Source organism: Carassius auratus, chromosome 9, assembly GCF_003368295.1.
Source record: "Carassius auratus strain Wakin chromosome 9, ASM336829v1, whole genome shotgun sequence".
NCBI lineage: Eukaryota > Metazoa > Chordata > Actinopteri > Cypriniformes > Cyprinidae > Carassius > Carassius auratus.
In genome coordinates this window covers 28,094,978-28,112,946 of record NC_039251.1, presented here as the reverse complement: position 1 = coordinate 28,112,946, position 17,969 = coordinate 28,094,978, and the positions used below count along the sequence as shown (strand labels likewise).

The following is a 17,969-nucleotide window of genomic DNA, read 5'->3' as shown; positions in this document are numbered from 1 at the left end:
TGTAATGGCCTTCCCCTTTAATTTGTTTTTCTCGGCGTAACCACTAGATGGCGAAATACACTTATTACATATAAGGGAGAGAAAACAAAGCAAAAGTATTTTCACGTTTGTTCTTGAGCTAACAAGCTTGAGAAAATGGTTTAAGCTTTAATATCCCTTTGGCAAGCTGAGCGATGTCCGTTAGTTTGTTTTCTATGTATTTATTTGGTACCAATTGTTGATTAATTTGAACAATATTAAATGTGTAGTGAATGTTTGTTTGCTTGTTTGTTTTTATTGTGAATGTTGATTGAGTTTATTTTGCTTTGATATTTATGTTTTGATTTTTGTTTTCTTTGTAGTTTTGCGGGGCCACAATGCTGTAAAACAATTGTTATGGTGCTATGAAGTTAATGCGTAAACATAGTTTTGTGATGCATGGAGAACATTTGCAACAAAGAATTGAGACAACGATCACTTCAACAATGAAGTTTATTGCATCTTAAAATAAATTAAAGGCACCCGTCCAAAACTATCTGTTTCTTTTCTATGAAGCTGAAGGGCCGCTACATACTCTTTGGAACTTTCTAGGTAGTTGGAATCAGCATGTTGAACAGTCCAACTCAGTTGAAACAATTGAATACAACAATTAAATAATAAATAAAAAAAATCTTCAAAAGAAATAAAATAAAATGTAACTTAAAAATACAATCAAACAAAATGTTCCAATCAATAATTCAAATACTCAGATAAACACTCAATATGACTCAATGTACAGAATGCGATTCAGCAAATCCGATATATAACTTTTTCCCTTTGAAAATCAATAGCTTTTCAGCTGTGTAAATACTCAATGAATACTCAGTAACCAGAGTCAGTAACCAGAGTCTATGAACTAAATTGAAAAAAATTTTGAAAAACAAAATCATCTCCATAAAGCTTTTCAGCAGATGAAGTGATCCAAAATCTCCTGATAGCTAGCTGCATTGACCCTGCCCTTGATAAAACACAGTGGACCAACACCAGCAGCTTACATGGCACCCCAGACCATCACTGACTGTGGGAACTTGACACTAGACTTCAGGCATTTTGGCATTTCCTTCTCCCCAGTCTTCCTCCAGACTCTGGCACCTTGATTTCTGAATGACATGCAAAATTTGCTTTCATCCGAAAAAAGTACTTTGGACCACTGAGCAACAGTCCAGTGCTGCTTCTCTGTAGCCCAGTTCCTGCACACGCCTGTGCACGGTGGCTCTGGATGTTTCTACTCCAGACTCAGTCCACTGCTTCCGCAGCTCCCCCAAGGTCTGGAATCGGTCCTTCTCCTCAATCTTCCTCAGGGTCCGGTCACCTCTTCTCGTTGTGCAGCGTTTTTTGCCATGCTTTTTCCTTCCCACAGACTTCCCACTGAGGTGCCTTGATACAGCATTCTGGGAACAGCCTAATCGTTCAGAACTTTCTTTCTGTGTCTTACCCTCTCGCTTGAGGGTGTCAATGATGGCCTTCTGGACAGCAGTCAGGTCGGCAGTCTTACCCATGATTGCGGTTTTGAGTAATGAACCAGGCTGGGAGTTTTTAAAAGCCTCAGGAATCTTTTGCAGGTGTTTAGAGTTAATTAGTTGATTCAGATGATTAGGTTATTAGCTTGTTTAGAGAACCTTTTCATGATATGCTATTTTTTTGAGATAGGAATTTGGGGTTTTCATGAGCTGTATGCCAAAATCATCAGTATTAAAACAATAAAAGACCTGAAATATTTCAGTTGGTGTGCAATGAATCTTAAATATATGAAAGTTTAATTTTTATCATTACATTATGGAAAATAATGAACTTTTTCACAATATGCTATTTTTTTAAAGAAGGACCTATACAAAGTGCACCTCATTCTTCCAGCATGAATCAAAAACTTGTCACAGAAGAACTCAAATCTCACAAAAAACCCAGCCTTGTAGAAACACAGGGCGGAACAATAATTAATCTTTAATTCAAACAATTTAATCATCAAATCACAAGTGTGCACTTCAGATAACACATTAACTCAACACTTTAATACTTATTGAACACATTGACACTTGGATACCATACTTTATGATACTTTGTTAGCTCATTAGCATTTTTACACGTGTTTGAATTTTAATTCACAGAGGAAAGGAATTTATATATTTTTAAATAAGTTCAATTGTGGCACTCTGATGCTCTGTGCGTCTCCATTGCCCTCTATTTCACAAATCTCATCCGCTTCTTAATCTGACGACAGCTTCTTTAAGTTATAGCATCAGCTAAGAAATTCTGGTTTTCTGTTGGATCCAATCACTCTCATCTCTTAATGGATTATTTAATGTGGAGGGGGTTGAAGATCACTCCGTGCAGCTGCCTTGTCTCACTCTCTTTCTCCTCTCTCAGAAAATCTAGAACTTTCTCTCACGCGTTTAGACATCGGCAGGTAGGCAGAGCTTACTCAGTTCACTGCTATTACGAGCTCATCATACAAAGACCTCATCACTCTGACACAGTTAATGATCAAATTACTTATACTTTCTTTTCTTAATTTTTTTTCTTATCTTTTTTATTTACTAACTTACTGGGTTACCTGGGTTACAATGGGATATTGTAAATCAAATCCACAAGAGCCACAAGTCAGAAGCAAGCCCACTAACTAGCAGCTTGACCACTTTCAACATTAGAACAAAAGAACAATTATTGACAATTCCAATTCAGAGAGGAGATTGTCAAATTTGGGGCAAGTAATCAAGATTGATGGTTGTAGAGATGCACAGCATGACCATCACATGTGAATCCATGATAATCACAATCAAAAGCTCTTTGAATTGACTCCCCCCCCACCTAGAAGAAGAACACCAGACTGTAATTCCTTTTTAGGCATTCTTTTAACCTCTGGTCTCCACATAATGTATTTATGTTTAAGAATGACACAGAAACAGTTACTTACAGATGTAGATGCACCAAAATTAACTCAAAAAGACTTACAAACGTATATCAGTCCGTTGCTTAACTCCATAACATATTTGTTACCCACACTCATTTTTCTAATCACTTATTGTGTCGTTTTAAAAGTATTGAATAACTTAAGGATTCATATTTATGTTTAGTATGTGTTTGTTTGAATCTTTTTTTGCTTGAATTGTTTCGGACAATCAATTATTTATCAAAAGTATTATATTCTGGTTATATGAATTATCATGTCCAAAATTATACCCTGCAAGAGCAGGAAAATTTAGACCCTGTGATTGATAAGATAACATGATTTATGAATGGGCAGTAGAAAGATCACAACACCACAAGCAAAGACAATATCTAATTGGTCAAGACAACATTTGAAGTGTGGCCGGAATGCCAGTTTAACTCGGAACACAAAACTCTCAATGGAAAAGAAAAGAAACTAAAGTAAAAAAAATAAAAGTAAAGTTTGATGAGGCTAGGTTGTGTTTCTTATGATACCAGGTGGTGTTTCTTATGATCGTTGCTAAGTAGCAACAGGCGTGCAGGATGAAGCATGCTGGAACAGCACTCAAAGAACACAAAATATAATGACAAAAAACATGGCTAAGAGCTCAAACTAAAAGCACAATTTGTTGGTGTCCTGAGTATTTAACCCTCTGGAGTCGATTAACAGCTATACACGTTATGAGGCATTTTCTCCTGATAACCCTGAAAAGAACTTAAATTACAATTTTAGTTTTGATCGTACAGATAAGAGAAATACTGTACATAAATCAAATCTGTAAAGAGTCTACTTTTTTGTATACAGACATAATAACAACAAAACTTTGTGCATTTATAAAATAAAGATAACAAACAAGGTGTGCTGCCTGCAGCATTGGTCTGCGCTGATCTTCATTTAAAAACGCATCATTAAAATGAACTGTAACTCGGTGAATACTCAACGAAGAGACATGAGATATTTATCTATAGAAACTTTTAAACTAAAAAAGTATTGCCGAAAACAAACATCTCGATGTCCATTTTTTACATCTCCCTTCAATATCTTCTAATATGACCACGCCCCCACGCTGAACGCCCTATTCAGATTATAATGTTTCACTGAAGCACATGGCTTGAACACGCCCACACAACAGAAGACAACGCAGCGAGACTGTTCTTCAAGTTATTTTATTTTACTGTTTACTTCGTGATGAGAGGAATAAGACATAATTCACCCCAAAAATATGTGATATGGATTACCTCAGGATTTGAGATTTGGATTTCCTCAGAAAAAAAAGAATGAAGCGTTTTATTCAACAGATATCATAAACAAGTCTCTTCTCATATATATATATATATATATATATATATATATATATATATATATATATATATATATATATATGTGTGTGTGTGTGTGTATATATATATACACACACACACACACACTTGTACTAGTTTTCACATAACGTGTAAACATTTTAATAGTTATACTTTTTCTAAACTATAATTCCTGACTAAATGTATAATCAAGTGAAACATTATGAAGTTTCAAAAACAATATACAATACTATGCCATTTAAAAGCTAGATGTAAATAATATAAAAAATGAACAAATAATGCTGTTGTTTCAATTTGAGATTAGACTTTAGCCATTTATATGTTTATAAGAAACTGAAAAAAAGCACAAATGTCAGGGCATGACAAAACTTCTCCAGGCCCCAAAAATACCCTTAGACCTCAGAGGGTTAAGATTTTCCAAACACTGTGTCACCGAGTCCAACCTTGAGTGCCCGTCTGAAGCTTCAACCAGCCGACAACTCTGCATCATCAACCAATGCCCAACTACTGGCTTCCCAAGGCAACACTTCAATGACTACTGAACTTTCAGCCAATCAGCAACCTATGGGAAACCCCCTTTTCGACAACAACAAATGGAACATCTCGGTTACGTACGTAACCCTGGTTCCCTGAGCCAGTTTTTTCCCAGCAATTACCTGTTAACCAGTGCACAGGTTACACAAAGGTTGTAAAACCTTGTGAAGGTGTTTCACCCAGCCCGCAGCTTGAAAGATGTCTGCTAGAAAGGTAGCATGTGACAGCCCATAGGAGGAGGCAACACTCCATGTGGAGTGATCCCTCACCCCCTTCTAATTCTGCTGTCCCCCAAAACAGACCAGGAGCTACTATTTAGAGCTTCTGAAGCTCTGGGTGTGGTCCACGTATATGCGAAGCACACTAATGATCAAGTCATGCTTCCCCAGGGCCCGGACGTCCACTGCATTGTGATGGGCTGCAATGGCAGCAACATATACTTTCTGTGTGGAGGGTTACAGCCCACGCGCCAAGTTTCCTTGCAGGAAAAGAAAGCCCAACACTGACCAAATATCTCCAGGGGTCTTCTAGGTGAGAAGAACACCAATTTATGAACAGACACTTCAAAGCAAAGGTCTGCCTCGTAAAAGGAGCATGAACATGAGTAATAGTGGCCACCACTGCTGGTGGCAGATCACTTAGGTTCCAAGGTTCATTGAGGTTCCAAAAATCTGGACAAGGGTGCCATATGGTGCCCAGCCCCTGAGAGAGGAGCATGAGTTCCGAAAACCAGGTCAGGGTGTGCCAGTAAGGCGCAACCAACAGGACCTGTTCCTCATCCTCCCTGATATTGCACAGTGTCTGTGTGAGCAGACTCACTGGGGGAAACGCATACTTGCGTAGAGTCCGAGGCCAGCTGTGTGCCAGTGCATCCGTGCCCAGGGGAGGCTGGGTCAAGGAATTGTAATTCCCCGTATGTCTTCAGATCAGATGGATCATTCCGAGGGGAATGTGAGCTGTCATGAGAGTGTGTTGGCTCCATGTTTGAGCTTCCTCAGAAGACGCAGTGACTTGAGCCACATCGGACTCCAGGGGAGTAGGAGATGGCGGGCGAGTTGAGATAAGCGGCGTGATCCTAGACTGCCCTGTCGGTAGATGTATGAAACAGCCGCAGTGTTGTCTGTGCAGACCATGCTCGCTGGTGAGACATGCCGTCATACTCACTGAGTCTAACTACATACCAAGATAAGAGATTCTCTGCACACTGGAGAACTTGCTCTTGTCTCATGTTGACGTTCAAACCAATTTAGGAGTAACAATTGAATTGAGGTTCAACAAATAAAAAACAGATGCAATACGGATAAATAAATGATAAAGCTTGGCTTATTAAATATCAGGTCCCTTTCTAAGAAATAACTTTTGGTAAATAATATGATCACTGATTATAATCTAGATGTGCTCTGTTTGACAGAAACATGGCTAAAACCTGATGATTTCATTATTTTAAATGAGTCTACCCCACAAGATTACTTTTATAAACATGAGCCATGTCCAAAAGGTAAAGGGGGAGGTGTTGCTTCAATTTATAACAATGTTTTTAGGATTTCTCAGAGGGCAGGCTTCAAGTATAACTTGTTTGAAGTAATGGTGCTTCATATAACATTATCCAGAGAAACAAATGTTAATGATATATCCCCTGAGATGTTTGTACTTGCTACTGTATTCAGACCACCAGGGCACCATGCAGACTTTATTAAAGAGTTTGCTGATTTTACATCCGAGTTAGTGCTGGCTGCAGATAAAGTTTTAATGGTTGGTGATTTTAATATCCATGTTGATAATGAAAAAGATGCATTGGGATCAGCATTTATATACATTATGAACTCTATTGGGGTTAGACAACACGTCTCAGGACCTACTCACTGTCGAAATCATACTCTAGATTTAATAATGTCCCAATGCAATTGATGTTGATGGTGTTGAAATTATGCAGCCAAGTGATGATATCTCAGATCATTATTTAGTTTGTTGCAAACTTCATATAGCTAAAACTGTAAATTCTACTTCTTGTTAAAAGCATGGTAGAACCATCACTTCTACCACAAAAGACTGATTTGTAAGTCATCTTCCTGATGTATCCGAATTAAGGAAAGCAGTCAGCCCGGAAAATGGAGGGTAGCTGGAGGAAAATAAAACTAGAAGTATTTTGTATTGCTTGACGGGAACATAACCTATCCTACAGAAAAGCATTAAAACTAGATCCGATTACTTTTCTTATCTTTTAGAAGAAAACAAACATAACCCCAGGTATGTATTCAATACAGTGGCTATCTTAAAGAAAAATGTAAAACTTCCCAACATCACAGCAGTAAAGACTTTATGAATGACATTTAGCTAAATGACTGCATTTTTTATGATTGATTTATTTATCATACATTTTTATAGAGATTATGTTTAAATTTATGCTCTCAATTATTGAGCTGCAGGGTTAGGTTAAGTTGCAGGCTTAGATTAAGTGTCTATTATTTTCCATTTAGAATTAATTTTATTTTTTTCTGATTATTGCTGACCTGCAGGTTTACGCTCACTTATGTAATTGCACATCATTTAATTACAAATATTTACATTATTTATTTTAATTATTTGGCCTTATATATCTACTGTTTCAAAATGTTCTGTCTTTCTTAAAAATCAAAGGTATTGTTTTCATTGGGGGATTTTTTTTTACCAGACGTTGATATCAAGATATTTTTTATCTAAGGTTATCATGTCTTCATAATTTCAAACCGGACCAGACCTACTACAGACATCTTTATAAATATGAAAAAATGCCTGCAAATTTTGTTTTTGTCTGTAGTTCTGAAATTCCATTGACAACAGATACAACGATTCAACTAGAGCTGAAACAACTAATCGATTTAATCGATTAAAATCGATTATTAAAATAGTTGTCAACTAATTTAGTCATCGATTAGTTGCTAAACAACTTTTATTTGCCGTAAGCGGCTCATTTTGTGCATATTTTAAATCTGCGCTGACCAAAGTGTGGCAGTAATGAGCCACCGCAGGTTGTGCTCAGCCAGTACAGCAGGAGAAGTAGCGAATAGCCAATAGCTGGCCTCGTTTTATGTCACGTGTTTCCCGAACTGCGTCTGTAGCATTCAGCGAGATGGTGGAGACAGACGGCAGTGGAGTAAGCTTGAGAAAGAAAAAGAAAAAAGCAGAAGATTAAACTAATCGAACGAAGTCATCCAAAGTGTGGGAGCACTTTACCCTGAGCCTTAAAAACAGAAGAGTAACCTGTAAACTCTGCACTACTGAACTGTTTAAGACTTTTATTTTGTGCAGATTCTCCAGTACAACGTTGTTTGCAAATGTTTAGTCGTAAAAGCTAATAACATTGCGTTTTAACAGTTAAAAGTAAAAAGCTTTACTTACTAACATGTTCTGTGATCAGTTTGATGTTTACCAGTTCATAATTCAGTCGTGCAGCCTAATTATGACTGAATGAGAGAGGTAAGTGTTTAAAAGTATTTGAAATGCACTTTTTTTCTAAGTATTCACTGCTCTCTTTCACACAGCAGTTTTTTTTTGTGTGTCATTTTTTATTTTTTTCTGGACAACCTTTTGATGGATTTTACTTTCAAATTTTTTTTCAATTTTTTTTTTATCCTATTCATGAAAAAACGATCACTGTCATCTTTTCTTGCCCTCTTTGCAAAAAAAGCTGTGATTTTTTTTCCATGACTGGCTTTCATAGTTAAGAAAGATAAAATCCTTTTTTGATAGACCTGATAATTATTTTAGTGTAATCATATCAATTAAAAACGTGACGTTAAAAGGTGTAATAGTTTATTTTTTCCCATATAAAATTAGCAGCTAGCTATAGCAACAGATCTAGTTTCATCTCACTCCAGTCTAACTTTAAATTATTTTATATGTAATTTACTACACATTGTCATAGGCCTATACATACTGTAGATTATTAAGGCTAAATTTTACTTAACACTCTTGCTAAATGGGGTACGCACACTTACTTTCTCTTTTCAGATGTGTATGTTCTTCAAAGAAGTAATGATTTGTTAGACACTGACGGGCAGACCAATTGCTTTAACCATTCATTATAATGAATCGGCTAAAAGGAGTCATTAGGTCACAAATCAGACTTTAGCGGACGTGTTGTGTGGGAATCCTGGCTTTTAGGACATCGCGAAAGATTTGTCAACACACACACACACACACGCGCATAAAACACCTCATAACTGTGTATATATATTTTTTTGAATAATTTTTGGTTCCAATTTTATTATTATTATCATTATCAATATTATTATTATTAATCAATTTCACTACTGGTCCACTGTATGAAGAATTTTTGGGTATAATATGTTGCAGTTCACTTTATTTTGCTATACTTGCCTGCATAAATGTATTATAGTGTCCTGCAACTACTAGTAAAAAATATATATCTGGTGTCTGAATAATTGCTGGTTTGACTGTGCATTCTTGGTAAAACTACAAAGTAATTCAGTAAAGAGCAGTGAGTGATTTTTCTTTCATTTTCTTGGATTAACATTACAGCAGCTATAGCTAAATTAGGTGCGGTCACTTTAAGAGATGATGAACCCATCCAATATAATACACTTAAATTTTTTTCTCAACTTTTTACTTTTAGTTAAGAAATAACCGACAGTTTTTTTTAACATACTTTCTAAGACGGTATGAACTTGACTGTATTTGTATTTGACGGTACAAGAGCAAAATAAGGCAAATTCAGTGTTCAGGCGTTTTGAGACGCCTCTCTCTGCATGAGCTCTGAACACCAGAACACCGCAGTGCTGAATTGGGCTCTTTCACATCCTTTTCTGTTTGTTTAAACTGCGATTTATATTTGTTCGTTCAGGTGCAGGGGGAAGTTCAAGGAGAACTTCACAAAGTAGAGCTAGGTTCAGTGTTGCTGTCTGTGAGACGCGGCTCTCTCTCTCTCTCTCTCCGCATGCTCACTGAACACAGCGCACGAGTAACAGCTTCTCAGTTGAGCTTTTCTGCATCTTGTTTGAATGCTTTAAACTCTTTTGAATGTTTAAATAGACAAGTGGCAAGGCTTAAAAACACGTTAAAATGGTAAGCTTATGTGACCACAAGCAACAGTGGCCTGTCATCTGTCCTGAGCGTCTTTTTAGGCTGACCTGGTGAAAACATTATTTGAAATCTCCTTGTGAAATTTGCTAGAGTATGGGTCAGTGTTTTGATTACAGAAGAGTTTGACAAGGATTACTAACACATAATAAAACAACTCCAGGTATATTTTTGATGAGGATATGACAATGCAAAATGGTTAACATCTCTAAAAAGTCTATGTTGGATGATTAAGACCATTTGTTAGTAATTTAATTAGCAAAACTAAAATAGAAGTACATGAAGATTAATCGATTAATCGTAAAAATAATTGACAGATTAATCGATTATCAAAATAATCGTTAGTTGCAGCACTAGATTCAACAGCCATTTATTGTGGTAACAATTTGTTAACTGTTTTATGGAAAACCAATTACCTCAGTATCTCAAGCTGACAGTTTGGACTCTTCAGTCCATCAGAAAGCAGCTTCACTCCTGAATCTTGCAGGTCATTGTTACTCAGGTTGAGCTCTTTCAGAACAGATTTTGATGATTGTAAAACTGATGACAAACTCTCACAAGACTGAGCAGTGAGATTACAGATGGAAACTCTGCAGAATAACACAGTAGCTGTGAACAGAATAAATCTTAACAGTGCGTGTTTTTTAATAATTAATTAGTAAAACAATGTAAAATAATTAATCAAACATTTCAAACTCAAACCTCAGTATCTCCAGCTTAGAGTTTGGACTATTCAGTCCATCAGAAAGTAGTTTCACTCCTGAATCTTGCAGGTCATTGTTACTCACGTCCAGCTCTCTCAGACAGGTGCTTGATAATTGTAAAATTGATGAAAAACTCTCACAAGACTGAGCAGTGAGATTACATCCACATAACCTGTGTAAATAACAAAACAAAAAGTGATATTCATTTGAATTTATGAGTTTATAGCATTTATTTGAGTTTATAACATTTAAATAATTTGATTGTAAAAGAATTTATCAAATATTTGAAACGCAAACCTCAACATCTCCAGCTTAGAGTTTGGACTCTTCACTCCTTCAGAAAGCAGGCTCACTCCTGAATCCTGCAGGTCATTGTTACTCAGGTCCAGCACATTTAGATGGGAATTTGAGGATTGTAGAGCTGAAGAAAAACTCTCACAGGACTGAGCAGTGAGATTACATCCACATAACCTGTGTAAATAACAATACAAACAGTAAAATTAATGTGAATTTATGAGTTAATATAGTTTATATTCTGCAGTATGTTTGTGTTAAATACTGTGTAAGCGGTGGCGGGCCTCCAGTTAGACCTAACTAGGTTTTTTTCCTTCAGTTAGTTAAAATTAAATATCAAAATTTTTCGGGCGCCAGACAAGACCAAAATTTGTCAAGTCAATCTATAACTATTTTCGTTTTTAGGTTCCCAGATAACTCAAGATAGAGCTCAAACTAAAACCCACCAGATACACAATGTACCAGCTACACAAAAACACATACTTTTAAATAACACTCACAACCAGATTCAGTTTTTTCTCAAGTCAAAAGATGTTATTCAAAATAAAAAACACAAACAAATTTACAATGTTTCACTTCCGTTCATTTTGACACTTTTTGTTTAGAAGGAAAATAACGAAAAAAGAAAAAAGTACAATAAAGGAAAATAAGGAAATAACAGTCCTTCAATTCTTAAACCAAACAAATAACAAAGAAAAGACAAAAAAAAATGTCTTAGTCCAAGTTTACACAAAACCCATATTAATCCCGTTGATTGAGCGGGTGGGTGTGTGTGTGCGTGTGTGCGTGCGTGCGTGCGTCTGCGAGCGTGCGCGTAAAATCAGCGGCACGAATCAGTCTGCGTTAGGGGAGTCCAGCCAGCTGCTGAATAAACAATGTTATGGGGAAACAAAAATTAGGACGTTTGAATGTCCGATGTGACTTTACGTAAGGTGCTAAAATCTTAAAGTACCTGCAGCAAGTGAACTGGGTTCATCTGTCGCGCCGATATGCAGATAGGTTGCGACCGGCCGTCATGCGAAACCAATCTTCTTCGGATCGCACCCGGTCTATGCTCACCCACAAATCCCGCACAATAAGCTGCAGCAGCCGCAGTCATGGAGCCGTCAGGTAATACTCAGATTTCTTTTTTGTTTTTTCACACACCCCCTGCTTCCGTTTTGTCCTCCTTATATATCCGTTTTCCATACCTCCTCCTAATGAAGGGTAGGGTAAAAGACCTGGCACGGACTTTTTCCATATTGCCACAAACACTTTATAATAATTATACAATAACTATAACACAACTCATTTTAAAACTTCTGTGGTTCATTAGTAGTTTATAAACTAAATAATAAAACAAAGTGTTGCTGTTTAATTAGCTCAAATGTAAAGAATTACACAATGGCTTATTAATGACCATAAATATTTCACACTTTAGACTAGATCATGGAAAATCAGAAAATAAAATATTAATTGCTTTAAACCAACTTTTATTGGACATTAATTGTATTCGTTTACAGTTTTTATACTGTACGAACTGTTTATTCTGTACACCAACTACTCTTCATACTAACTTATGTATTTTGACACCAAGATCTAGTTAGTATTTGTATGTATTTCATTATTGTCAGCATTATGTAATTTCATATTTTAAGTGGTTATGTTTAGGTTTGGGGATAGACTCCATGTATTTGTAAACATTTCAAGCAACTTTGATAACAATAAAAATAACATTTGTTGTGATAAACAGTAAAGTGCGTTCAAGCTCTAACCAAGACAGTGTAAAGAAATACCCTTTGTGAGAAGCAGTTAAATCAGCGGGAGTTAAAAGCAGATCGTAAGTGTATTTATTTCTTGTCTCATTAGTGTTTAGCGCAGTTGTTGCTGTTAGGAAACACTTGTTTGTTTACTGTGTTGAGAAGTGCTGTGTTTGGTCTCGTACTCTGTTGCATACGTTGTCAGTGTTGTGCGCTTGCTTAGACCTTTGAATTCAGCTGAAAGTGCGTTCAGCTGAATTAAATTTCCGTTTTGTTGGGTATGAAAAAAGATTAGTATACCGTGGCAGTGGTTGCGGCAGCCCTCCAGTTAAGCCTCCCCATGTGAAGACCGAAGACTCCACTGGGCAGGGACACCGGCAGGGAATATAAGTATTGTGTTGATTAATCTCTTTTTTTAATCAAAAATGTTTTTTTTTTTGTATTTGTTGTTGTTGTTGTTTTTGTTACATGTGTCTATTTTTTGATCAGTTTATCAGCCATCTGCCCAATCAGGTATCTATGTGACACAGTTCGTAGTTCTTGAGTGTATGGTTCCTCTCATTCATTGCATGGCACAGAGCAGAGCGCACCTTCTCCACACTGACTGCACCTGTACTGTCTGCCGGCAACATTCCACTGCAAAGATGTACCGCGAGAAGCGCAATCATTAGACGGCCAATCGTAATTTCCAAAAGGCAAATATTCCCCTTCAGAGTCAGAATCGACGAACAACATTTGCAACACATCCTCGCAACTTTGCTCACTTGCTTTGCTATTTCCTCGAACACTTTGAACAGAAACATTGCATAATGTTGGAATCAAATAGTACTAGAATCAAAGTACTACATATCTGCCATCTAGTGGAAGGGAATACAAATGAGATATTACACCATATAAGGAACTACAGTCTATTTTATTAAGTATGATGTCTTGTCGAAATTTTGTGACTTTGGCGCTTAGAGGGTTAACAATCTAACTACCTTTCTAATCTTTTTGTATTCTTTTTTTTCAGTTATTATGCATTTGTGTGTGTGTGTGTGTGTGTAAAGACCCCTACCACTAGCCTGCTCTACTCTTTTTTTATTCCATTTTCTTTTTATTTATTATATTATTTAACCTGTTAAATGTCCCGTATACGGGACACCTACGTTGACTATATTACAATCAAATTTAATCTAATCTTGACAAACTATATATCGTTGGAAAGGTCTAAGACTCCCAAATATATATTATACTAATATTTTTTGTTAAAAATTATGTAGGAAAAGTAATAGATCAATTTATGACAAAAGTGCACCCTCAGAAATCTACATTACAAAAGGAGCTTTGACCTTTGTTTAAAAAAAAGACTTCCTCGTTGCCTTTTTCTCTATCACATTTTAGAAATCATCAGAAGTTATATATCACTTGAAAACATAAAATCTCAAAATTCATCCTTCAAAACCCATTTTAAAATCAGACATTGCATTACCATGTAAATGGCACATCAAAATCATGTTACAAAATGTTTTCAGTCATGAAATATAAAAATTTAGGTTTGTATCATGCACATTCAAGTATATCTTCAAAAACGTGAGTGACAGTTATCAGGTTAAAAGCCCATGCTATGTGTACTGTGTTAACCTAATTGAAACTTGTTATAGCACTTATATATCATTGCTCTTTTTGTTGTTTTTGATTGTTTCCACTGACCTCATTTGTAAGTCGCTTTGGATAAAAGCATCTGCTAAATGAATTAATGTAAATGTAATATAAGAAATACAGACTTATACAGTACTTACAAATAATTTACAAACTGTTAATTTACAGTTAATTAATAATTTATAAATTGTAGTTTCTATGTTGTTAACAAATTAACAAGGTAAAACAAATAGCGAGTTTTTCAATTAATATTAATGTAATTACCATTAATTGTAATTGAATTAAGTGTTAAAGACTTGCATAATGTTTTTTTCATCCTTTATTAACAACTTGTTGACTAAACCCAAGTGATATATTTAACAGCAGTGTTACATTAGTTGTTAATGGTCAATGAAAAAATAAGTTATTAATTGACAGTAAATAAATGCTTGTGTATAAATTGAAATTATGCACATTTAAACATTTTACGATGATTTACATTTACATTTACATTTACATTTATTCATTTAGCAGGCGCTTTTATCCAAAGCGACTTACAGATGAAGACAGTGGAAGCGGTCAAAAACAACAAAAAGAGCAATGATATATAAGTGCTATAACAAGTCTCAGTTAGGTTAACACAGTACACGTAGCATGGGATTTTAAATAATATAATAAATAAAAAGAAAACAGATAGAATAAAAAATAAAAATAAAAGAATAGAGCAAGCTAGTTAGAGGTCTTTACACATACACACACACATACATATACAATTGCATAATAAATGAAAAGAAAATAGAATACAAAAAGATTAGAAAGGTAGTTAGATTTTTTTAAAGAATAGAATTAGAATAGTGAGTGTTAAAGTTAGAAGGTCAAATAAAGATGGAAGAGATGGGTTTTAAGCCGATTCTTGAAGATGGCTAAGGATTCAGCTGCTCGGATTGAGTTGGGGAGTTCAGAGGTGTGACGTGTATTCTTTTTGGGTCATTAAAAATTAATCTTGCTGCCACGTTCTGAATTAATTGTAAAGTTTTGATAGAATTTGCAGGAAGACCTGCCAAGAGAGCATTGCAATAGTCCAGCCTGGACAGAACAAGAGCTTGAACAAGGAGTTGTGCAGCATGTTCCGAAAGAAAGGGCTTGATCTTCTTGTTGTTGAATAAAGCAAATCTGCAGGATCGGACAGTTTTAGCAATTTGGTATGAGAAAGTCAGCTGATCATCAATCATAACTCCAAGGCTTCTAGCTGTTTTTGAAGGAGTAATGGTTGATGTGCCTAACTTGATGGCGAAATTGTGATGGAACGATGGGTTTGCTGGAATCACAAACAGTTCAGTCTTGGTAAGGTTGAGTTGAAGGTGATGGTCCATCATCCAGGAAGAAATGTCTGTTAGACAGGCTGAGATGCGAATAGCCTCCGTCGGATCATCAGGATGGAATGAGAGGTAGAGTTGAGTGTCATCAGCATAGCAGTGGTATGAAAAGCCATGTTTCTGAATGACAGAACCTAATGATGCCATGTAGACAGAGAAGAGAAGTGGTCCAAGAACTGAGCCCTGAGGCACCCCAGTAGTTAGATGTTGAGACTTGGACACCTCACCTCCCCAAGATACTTTGAAGGACCTATCTGATAGGTAAGACTCAAACCATTGAAGTGTGGTTCCTGAGATGCCATTTGCCAGTAGGGTTAATAGGAGGATCTGGTGATTAACCCCTTTACGTGCAAACATCGCTGACGGCCCCAGTTTATTATTGTTTCACTTTCACAGCACATTAAACATCACTGTCTTACTTCATCTGGACAAACTATGCATCAACTGAAAGTTTAAAGACTCTAGCTTCGATATTTGACCAATATTTTGATAAAACATTGTTGCAGTGACAGATATTTAGTGATTTATGTCAGGAGTGCAAAATAATAAATCCGTATTATGCCACATTTTGAATAGAAATTCACCTCTCAGTCATATTCAGTCACGTCAGCAGCGGTTTATTTGTGTTCACATAGACTCACTGAACAGCGTCAATAAGGATTTATAGAGCACAGATGCATATCTGCGGAGATATATGGATATATTTACTGATGTTTACTTCATATTTCTTCAGACAGAATCGTCATTTCATCATCAGAAAATAAAATATGAATTGCTTTAAACCAACTTTAATTGGACATTAATTGTATTCGTTTACAGTTTTTATACTGTACGAACTGTTTATTCTGTACACTAACTCTACTGTTCATACTAACTTATGTATTTTGACAACAAGATCTAGTTAGTATTTGTATGTATTTCATTATTGAAAAGAAATTCACCTCTCAGTCATATTCAGTCACGTCAGCAGCGGTTTATTTGTGTTCACATAGACTCACTGAACAGCGTCAATAAGGATTTATAGAGCACAGATGCATATCTGCGGAGATATATGGATATATTTACTGATGTTTACTTCATATTTCTTCAGACAGAATCGTCATTTCTATTCATTTTCCTCGGATTTACGCGATCAGATGATAAACAGCCTCTCCCAGCGATCTGTGTATGTATTTGCTGTGCCGGCAGCTCGTGCTGTGTGTCTCAGACTCCGATTGGGCCTTCCCAAATGTCAATCTGAGAGTGTAATATCTGGACACCGCCCCATCGTGTCACATGCTTCCTGCACACTTCCTGGTAGTTATCTGGCCAAAACAACACTGAAACACCTCTGTACACACAAAATATCCGAACAATAAACCCGCGATTACGATAGTAAAGCTTGGTATGAGAATTTCTTGAGATCTGGGGCGTTTTTATAAAAAAAAATCGAAAATGTACATCGGCAATGCTAACTTGTGCAGCGATGAAAAAGGCTACAAATAACATATTTTTACAACAGTAAACGACCAAATTCCACCCCTGATCGCTAAAGGAAGTTATTATAAACACTCGATCGGGGTTTAAAGTGAGTTTTTAGTAAAAGTGTACTAATAATTTCATAAATTGTCAGATGTAGCTTGATGCTAACGTTAGCACCAATGCTACTAATAGCAGGTGCTTCTTCTTCATAATGCATTTTTGTCTCAATAATTCACGTAAGGTCGTAAGAAAATGTTTTGTTGTATTTTTATAGTAAGACTTTTGATAAATAAGGGCTAAATGCAAAGAGAGACTGAAGTGAGATCGCTGCTTTGTTGCTTTGTAAAGCCTGAAAAACCACAATCAAGGCTAATAAAGGTGGAATAAAAACAAAAGAATAATGATAAAAGAATAATGCGGATAATGTGTCATCCCTGGCGGAGGTGTGAAAGACTCGTTTGGTGAGAACAATACAATAATGAATCGGGCAGCTTTCAACAGTGAAACATACACAAAGAGCACAGGAATGTTTACATGTGAGATCTTATAGAGAAGACAAGTGCCATAAATCAATCTGATTAGCCTTCTCTAAAAACACACATGACATGGCCTTAGAAAATATTTCATAAAATTCACCGTTTTACAGATTCGATTATGAAATTTTTTATGAAGGTTTGGAAGACTTGTGGCCTTAGCTACACTGTGTTTTCAAACTCATTTCCTACATCAACATTTTTTTAAATACATTTAAAACATATGTTTTTTATATTTTTATTTTTATGTTTGAGCTTATATATCTCTATTATCATAACAGTCTGAGTCATTCTGATTCCTGAACAGCAAACTTTAAAGTGTCAGCTTTGTGAACAAAGGTTGATTATGTATCTAGTCAGAAAGAA

At 36.0% G+C, this 17,969-nt stretch overlaps 1 pseudogene; it reads right to left on the bottom strand.

Moving 5' to 3' along the window:
• The window catches only part of LOC113108958 (NACHT, LRR and PYD domains-containing protein 3-like), a 57,326-nt pseudogene that overhangs the window by 13,656 nt on the left and 25,701 nt on the right, over positions 1–17,969 (bottom strand).